Source organism: Chiloscyllium plagiosum, unplaced genomic scaffold (genome assembly GCF_037043375.1).
Source record: "Chiloscyllium plagiosum isolate Xiang-an unplaced genomic scaffold, Cpla_swu_hap1 HiC_scaffold_42, whole genome shotgun sequence".
In the NCBI taxonomy this organism is placed as follows: Eukaryota; Metazoa; Chordata; class Chondrichthyes; order Orectolobiformes; family Hemiscylliidae; genus Chiloscyllium; species Chiloscyllium plagiosum.
The window spans coordinates 81,271,129-81,280,381 of NW_028270180.1; the positions used below are offsets into that span (position 1 = coordinate 81,271,129).

At 43.2% G+C, this 9,253-nt stretch overlaps 1 non-coding gene across 1 annotated transcript; it reads left to right on the forward strand.

The window, feature by feature from the left end:
* The first annotated feature begins 4,050 nt into the window (after positions 1-4,050).
* trnal-uaa (transfer RNA leucine (anticodon UAA)) lies at positions 4,051-4,132 on the forward strand. Its single transcript has one exon. It is a non-coding gene; the product is annotated as a tRNA-Leu (tRNA).
* Positions 4,133-9,253: the final 5,121 nt, after the last annotated feature.

A 9,253-nucleotide genomic window follows, 5' to 3' on the forward strand; every position in this document is an offset into this window, starting at 1 on the left:
CTTTACATTTTTTCTGTCTTTTTGCAAAGTTAGGTCCATACTTCTTTGTTTCAACCATGGTTTCACAGATTTCACAATAAATGATAATTTTCCATTACAGGGGATCAGGCTGACAGTGACTCAATAAGTGTGATGGAGTGAAGATGATAGTGACACAATGAGGGTGAGGTGTCAGCGTGGTAGTGACGCAGACTGTGTGAGTGGATCAGTCCGATAGTTACGCAGTGAGGGGGGTCAGAGTGATAGTGATGCAGTAAGTGTGAAGTGGTCAAGGTGACAGTGAAACACTTCGTGTGAGGGGTCAGTGTGACAGTGACGCAATAAGAGTGAGTGGTCAGGCTGATAGTGACGCAGTAATTGCAAGGAGATCAGGCTGATAGTGATGCAGTAAGTGTTACTGTGTCAGGCTGATCCTGACGCATAAGGTGGAAGGGGCCATGGTGATAGTGACGCAGTACGTGTGATGGGGTCAGGAAGAGACTGACGCTGTGAGTGTGAGACAGTCAGGGTGATAGTGAGGGAGTAAGTGTGTGCGTTCAGGCTGGCAGTGACACAGTAAGTTGAGACCGTCAGGCTGATCGTGCCAATAAAAGTGAGGTGTTAGGGGAATAGTGACGCAGTAAGTGTGAGATGCCAGGCTGTTAGGGATGCGGAAAGTGTGAGGGGTCAGTCTGATAGTGAAGCAGTAGGTGTGAGGGGTCAGGCTGATAGAGACGCAGCAGGTGTGGTGGGGTCAGGCTGTTAGGGATGTCTGGCTGTTAGGGATGCGGTAAGTGTGAGGGGTCAGTCTGATAGTGTCACAGTATGTGTGAGGGGTCAGGCTGATCGTGATGCAGTAAGTGTCCGTGAGTGAGAGTGATCCTAATGCAGGAAGTGAAAGGGGACAGGGTGATAGTGACGCAGTGAGTGTGAGGGGGTCAGCGAGATGATGACGGAGTTAGTGTGAGTGTTTAGGCTGATATTGATGCAGTAAGTTGAGGTCGTCAGGCTAATACTGGCCAGTAAGTGTTAAGTGACAGGGTGACAGTGATGCAGGAAATGTGAGGAGTCAGACTGATAGATAAGGTGAAATTGTGAGGGGTCAGGCTGATAGTGATGCGGGAAGTGTGCGAGTGTCAGAGTGATAGTGACGCAGTGAGTGTGTTGGGAGCAGAGTGACAGGAACGCAATAAGTGTGAGTGGCTCTGGATGATAGTGACAGGTCAGTATGAGAGGGAGGATGGTAGTGATGCAGTAAGTGTGAGGTGTCATGATGACACTGAAGCAGACTGTGTGAATGTGTCATTGTGATGGTGACATGGCAAGTGTGATGGGGTCAGGGTGACAGTGACGCAGATGCTTTCAGGGGGTCAGGTTGTAGTGATGCAGTAATTGTGAGGGGTCAGGGTGATAGTGACGCAGTGAGTGTGAAATGGCAGTGTGATAGTGAATCAGAACATTTGAGGGGCCATGCTTATAGTGACGCAGTATGGGCAAGGGGTCAGGGTAACAGTGATATAGATGCACTCACAGGGCCAGGTTGTAGTAAAGCTGTAAGTGTGAGTGTCTCAGGCTGATAGTGATGAAGTAAATGCGAAGGGCTAAGGCGGATAGGGATGTAGTAAGTGTGCCGGGGTAGTGTCAGAAGTGACGCAGTAAATGTGAGAGTTGAAGCTGATAGTGACGCATTACGTTTGAGGGGATCAGGCTGATCAAGACGCAGTAAGTGTGACGTTGTCAGGATGATAGTTACGCTGTAAGTATATGGGGGAACAATGATCTTGACCCAGTAAGAGTGGGGATTCAGGGTGATAGTGACACAGTCAGCATGAGTGGGTAAGTCTGATAGTGACGCAGTATATGTGAGGGAGTCAGCCTGGTAGTGGCGCAGGATGTGTGAGATAGTCAGGCTGATATTGATGCAGTTAGTGTGTTTGGGGTCAAAGTGATAGTGACGCAATAGGTGTAAGCGGTTCAGGATGATAGTGACACCGTGGGTGTGAGATACCAGTGTGATAGTGACGCAGTAAGTGTAAGGGGTCAGGATGACAGTGACACTAAGTGTAAGGCCCTCAGTGTGATAGTGCCGCAGCAAGTCTGGGGTGTCAGGGTGTAAATGACGTCATAAGTGAGAGAGGGGCATTGCGATAGTGAAGCAGTAAGTGTGAGGGTGTCAGCCTGATAGTGACACAGTCAATGTGACGGGACAGTGTTTTAGTGACAAGATAAGAGTGAGGCGTCAGTCTGATACTGACACAATAAATGTGATGGAGTCAGGCTGATAGTGACACAGTAAGTGTAAGGAGTCAGAATGATAGTAACATAGGAAGTGTAAGGGCGTGACTGATAGTGACAAAGTAAGTGTTTGGCAGTCAGGCCGACTGTGACGCAGTCAAAATGAGGGTCTCGAAATGAAAGTGGCGCAGTAAGTGTGAGGGCGCCAGATGGATAGTGATGCAGTAAGTTTGAGGGGTTCACGCTGATATTAAGGTGGGAAGTGTGAGGGGTCAGGTCTATAGTGATGCAGTAAGTGTCGGCGGGTCAGGCTGATAGTGATGCATTCAAAGACCAAATATCCAAGTCTCACTGTAGTGCTGAATAGCGAGACTCCTCAAGGCTAAGACAAAAATCAATAGTTCTCATCCTGGTCATAAATCACAGTGCTTCATTTTAAAATTGTCCTCTCCTGCTTCTAGATTCACCAATGAGGGAACAAAATTTAATTGCACCACCCTGTTTATCTCTTCAAATATTTTGCAACTCTCAATGAGATTACCTCTCTTGTTTTGAAACTGTTAAAAAAATTTCAATTCAGAGGACTAACGTTCATCCATGATATCAAGGCTAATCACTATTCGTGGTATTCCTGATATGGCATTAGTATCTTTCCTAAATTGAGGATTATAATTCCTCATACTGTAGTCCAAGTGCGGTCGAACTGAGCCACCATACATTGGAAATAATGCTTCGTTCTCGTGCCCTGAAATCCTTCTGCAGCTTTCACAACATACTTCTCCAACTGCTACTAGACTTCAATGACTTGTTAAAAACTTCTCCAAGGTGCATTTCTAAAAATCTGTACATTAGACTTTCTACTTCAAACCATCGACAAATAATCTCCACACATTTCCCTCCTGACAAGTATGATAAAGTCAAATCGTTGCTATTTATTAATCATGAGGGACATGGATAGGTTGACTCGTCAAGGTGTTTTTCGGCTGGTGAGGAAGTCAAAATTTAGAAAACATCGGTTTAAAATTAATGGGTAAGGAATTAAAAGGGACGTCAGGGGCAACTTTTTCAGATGCGTCCAGAATGAGCTGCCAGAGAAATTGTTGGAGACTGGTACAACTGTAACATTTAATGGCATCTGGATGGATATATGAGTAACAAGGTTTAGAGGGATGTGGGCCAAATGTTGGCAAATGGGACCTATTAATTTAGGGTAACTGTCCACCATGGTCATGTTGGAAAGAAGGGCCAATTTCCGTGTTGCATTGTTCAAGGACTTGATGACTCTAGAACTACCGCAAGAACTTTGCAAATAATTCCGTCAAGACGATTTCAAGTTCCAAATCTTCGGTTAATCTTCCTCTCTTGTGCTCACAAGTTCATTACCTGATGTCAGAACATACGGATTAGTTGCTGGATCCATTCCTGTAAATTGGTTCTGCATTCTTTCTAATTATGATTTTTTTTTACGAATGTAGCTAGTGTTTATGGACTTAGCATCAATTTTTCTAATACCGTATGTCGATGAATATTAAAACACAACAACACATCTAATTTGGCACCAGTTGATGAGCAATTGAGTCAAAATCGATCGGACGCAGTGGGACAATGACCCTGTCTTCGTGGTGTACATCCGTGACTCTATAATTCGACGAAGAATCATTCACACAATTTCAGCTGTGTCAGAACCTAGTTTGCGGTGAAAGCCTGTCAATCTGCGAAGGTAGCGTTCGTCTGGGTCTCTGCAAAGGAGTTGGCGAAATCTTTGGGTCTTGACAATTTGTTCTTCCAACAAATGAATACAATTGTTTTACCATTAAAATTGACCAAATTCCCGCAGCTGTGATGGCCGAGAGGTTAAGGCGTTGGATTTAAAATCCAATGGGGTCTCCCTGCGCAGGTTCGAATCCTGTTCACAGTGCCGAATCTCTTAAAAGTCATTAATTGTTTTGCAGGATTTGGATTTCGTGGAGCTTGAGCTTTGCATTCAATCGAAAGTAAATTTTCAACTGTGAAGAATCCGAAGTAGTTTCAAGACTGACCCAGTCATCTAATTGAATAAATTATATGTCGATACACAAAAAGCCACCAACTTCCAACACGAATCAGTTTCAACACATTTGTCGAATTATCGTGAAATTTGGATGTTTGGGGTGGGGGGTGTGTGGAATTGAGTAAAACAAGAAGCAATGCAACACATTTACCTGCAGGTGATGAATTTTTTTTAGGATCAGTTGAAAGTCAAGCTGAGAAAGTTCAACCTAATTTACAGCTGACTCTCAAGGCCAATAATCTTTTACATCAGCAGTCAATGAATTAGAAAAAAAACAACTCCATGTGTGGAAAGGAACTCGACTGATCCAGGTTCCTGGCTTGCGATGTGAAAAGGCAAGGCGATATCAGCGGAGTAGAATTTTCTGGAAATATTAGAAATGGAATGTTTACGGTCTTCTGCTGTCCACATTCGTTAGAAACTGTGCATTAGGAACTGAAATTGAAAATTAACGATGAAAATCAGACTTAGACCTCTGCTTGTGGTGTAGCATTGTTCAGAACAATAGGTTGTTGTTGAGGTTAAAATTGACCAAAATAATCGATGGGGATCTTATCCACGGCCTTCGTTGGAGCAGTTGGTGTGGAGAGCTCAGCTTGAAGAACCAAATGCCAATTATTCATCCTGGCTGTCTGAATTGTTTAGTTAAACATACTCCCAGTTTAATGAAAAAAACCTTTGCTATCAGAGTTAGTTGTTTTCATGTCAGCATGTTCCGATATGAGAAGACCCTTATGAGTAGATGTGAATTAAATTTTGACTCTAACGTCAGAGAAGTTGACACATTTCTGCACCAAAATAAGCACTACCATTGGTATCAAATCGAACTGAACAAAGGACTAGTCACTTAGACATTTCCTGTCTGCAGACTCTGCCAATGGATCGTTCAGGCCCGATGTAGGAATAGGGCGTGGTGACATCTGTTCGCAAGTGGATCACTTTATTCTTGCTCACGATCCATAAACCGTAATTCATTTTGAACTTCTTAGCCATCAGCATGATAAGAGGTACATAATGCACAGGTTTGCTTCACGAAACAAAGAGCGAAATCTTATTCAATGCAGATGCAAATTCAAGTTGTCCCTGGTCGACCAGAAGACAGATATCGCGAAACAAAGTGAATACAGAAAACAATCAATGTTTTCTGGGAGTCAAAAAGATGTACTGGAAGAAGGGAAACATATATTTGGAATTAAAGTCACATACCACTTCCACAGACTAAATGTTCTTGCACCATTATCTTAATTTGACCTTGATGTCCACCATTGCTGCAAAAATTATCTTAACAACTCAGAACTTTGTGTTCTTTGATATTCTCTCCTTCATGTTTCTCTTGATTTTGAAACTAAAACCGAGCAATAGTAATGCACCCTATTTCACTTGCAAAGATCAGAAGAAGACCAATTTATAAGAGAACAGAAATAAAGCTACGTCTGTCTTTCGAGAGAAAACACAGTTACCATTTCGACTCTAAAAAGTCTTCTTCAGAAGTCTGCACAATGAACTCGAAATAGTAGACCGAAAATGAAAAAAAAAGAGCCAAACTGCCGCGAATACACCACCCGCAAGTGCATCAAGTCCTACTCGAATATGCCGGATTACTACTATCAACATCAGTGAAGAACGGAACAAAGCTCATCCTGCAGTTGTCAACCTGTTATGGCGTAGTTTGTAAAGTCAGAAATATGATTCGGTAAAAAGCGGGATGAAAGCGGGATATAGGAAGTCTGAAAAAAGCAAATGCGTGCTTTGCTTTGAAGAATGTTGGCAGTGATGAAAATGGAAATTAACTACAGTGACGGGGGCTTAATTAATAGCTGAAAATGTGTTGCTGGAAAAGCGCAGCAGGTCAGGCAGCATCCAGGGAACAGGAGAATCGACGTTTCGGGCATAAGCCCTTCTTCAGGCATCTGCAGACCTCACTTTCTCCTCAGGGCTTAATTAATACTCAGCATCGTTGCAACACAGGGACGCAATTCTTTTTGCTAGGTTTCTGTTCTGCCATTTTATAATCACGACTGCTGTCGGGTTTGGTTTCCATTCCAGCCTTCGGTGACAGCCTGATGGAAGTTTGCACATTCGCCCAATTTCTGTGTGGTTGCTCTGGTTTGCTGCCACATTCTAAACATTTGCAGGTTATTTGGAATCGCCATTGAACGCACACGGTTACAGAGACACTGATGTCTCTGTAATAGGAGTGTCTGGATAGGACGTACTTCAGAGGATTTTTGTGAACTTAAATAGACAGAGTGGGGTTAGTCTGCTGTTTCCTGGGTGAGCTACATGGCCAGAGAGGGGTCAGGGTCTTCTTCCCTGAGGGAGATACGTTGACAGAGTTGGGTTAGTTGCTCTTACCTGTGTCAGCCACGCAGATACAGTAGGGTCAGTCTGCCCTTCCCTGGGCGAATTTCTTTCACAGAGTGGTGACAGTCTGCTCTTCCCTGCCTGAGTGAAATAGAAAGAGCGGGGTCAGTATTATCTTCCCTCGATAATTTATGTTGACAGTCTGGCTTCCGTCTGCTCTTCCCTGGCGAGTTACATTGGTAGAGTGGGGTTAGTGTTCATTCATTGGGTGAGTGCCATAGACGGAATGGGATCGGTCTGCTCTTCCCTGAGGGAATTACATTTATAGAGTGGGGTCAGACTGCTCTTCAGAGAATGACTTATATTGACAGTGTGGGATCAGTCTGCTGAGTTACACTGAGAGTGTGGGGTCCGTCTGCCCTTCCCTGGGTGAGTAACACTGACTGAGTGGCGTCAGTTTGCTCTTCCCTCAGTGAGTTACATTGACAGAGTGGCGTCAGGAGTGGCGTCTTTGAGGAGTTGACAAAAGTAACTCGTCCCCTACATCTTTGGGATAATTAGGGATGGGCAGTGAATCTTATCTCATTGAAAGACAACTGTGTCCCAGAAATGCATTTCTAATAATTGCATGTACTAATTCGACAGTGCAAGCGGTCGGGAATAACTTGAGGAGAGGTGCAGGGTAGAACAATTAAAGTCAAATGCATTGATGCCGAGGAGACATGACACAAGATGTGAGTGTGGAGCTGATGGTGCAAGGTTCAGTGTCAGTGCTATTGGTTCAGCATTTATTTCTCACTGTTCGCAATGACTCACACACTACTGCTGTCAATTCACAATAATGAGCCTGTTCATCTTGGTTTGAAAATCCCTGCGTGTGTATTAATGTGGTTAATGGGACGCGAGAGAAGATGAGCACATCCTCTTTATTCTGTCAGTTTAAACAGATGAAAATTTCTGTTGGATGCCAATGCAAGAGGATACTGTCTTTTTCTGTGCCTCTTCAGTGGGGAATGCTCAGCATTGAAATGTCTGTTTTTGCACAAGCAGAGTTTGATTGCCATTTATACTGAGCAACGCTAACACAGAAAACGCGTTTTCGAATTCCTGTGATCAAGTGGTTCAGACATTGCACATATGGATGACAAATCTGGCTTTTAACGTGGCGCCGTGGCTTAGCTGGTGAAAGCACCTCCCATCACACTGGTACCTGCTCATTGTATTGAAAGCTCGTTATTTATCGCAAGTATTATGTTGCTGATCGAAACACTCAGTGTCCTGTTTGAATTGCTATATTTTCTGATTTTGTGTTCCGGCTTCATTTTCCAGGTTTAAATCCAGTAGTGTATGTTGCTCTTTTTAACTACTATTTTAACCTGGAGATTCCTACCGCAGTTCCACAAGCACTTCTGCTTCTCATCCTCTTATTCTCATTCCTTTATTTCCAGTTTGGTGGAAATTAAGTGGTGAAGCAGGAGACACTGCAGCATTCCCGGGGAATGTAGTGGTAATGGCACTGACACCACGACCTGATCACCCTCATTCTCTGCTGTCACCATTCATTGGTTGTACACCAACAGTAAATGAATCCTTGTTCTTCTTCAGCTATCATGTAATTACTTTCTTTTTATGTTGGATAAGGAATTCAACTTTAACTTTGAAAGGGTCTTTAGATTTTGAGGAAGAAATGTCTCCTTGCTTCAGGTCGAAGTGACAGACGCATTATACAGAGAATGTGAGACTCATTCGACCGATTCCAGCCAGGCGTCAGAAAGCCTCTCAGCAGTTCGAATCTCAAACTGTCTCTGACTGTCAGGCTTTTCAAAGAGCAGAAATAAGAAATGAGTGATATGGACAGCTAGAGTGTCGGAGAATGTTAAAAATGCCCAGTAGGATACAGAGAGAAATATAGAAAAACAGAGACACGTATTGAGGTAGACACTGGAAGAAACAATTCTCCATTCGACGTGACTGCTAAATAACAGAAAGCAAAAGGAAATGTAGCCATTAAAACATAGCCTTCCACCAGCTCAGGAAAATGAAAGTAGCATGACAACTTATTAAGTTCTTTTAAGATTGTAAATTCGACATTTGTAAGCTCAAGAGTGATTTTGATAAATGCAATGATTCGACAGGTAAGATTATCATTTTCCCAACAGTATAATCTAGAAATCAATAACTAACCTGCTTCTGTCGCTCTAAAAAAAATCTGTTTCTCTCTGCAGATGTTGCCAGGTGCAGCGGGTTTCTCTATCAATTCTCGTTTTTAGTTCAGATTTCCAAAACCTGCATCTTTTTGATTTTTGAAAACCTGGCACAAAACCAAGCATTACCAGGATCGGACCAGTGGTCAGAAATACTGGTACCACGATATATATGCACAATAAAACATTCATTCCCTGTCCGAAAATAGAACTAATGCCATGGCAGTTCTAGTTCCAAATCCTACCTACGCGATTACACTGAATGAAGACAGACGATCTTGCACTTATTCTCAATGAAATGGCTTTTCCCTTTCATTCCTGATCAGTTTCACTGCAGATTGTTTTCTACTCGTCTTCACGTTTTGCAGAATGGAAAAGTCCATTTGGCCCATGGTGCAGTCTGGTTTAAAGACATTCATCTATTCTATTCCCAGTTTCCAACTTTGGTCCATAACCTTATGTGTTCTGATGTTTCCACTGC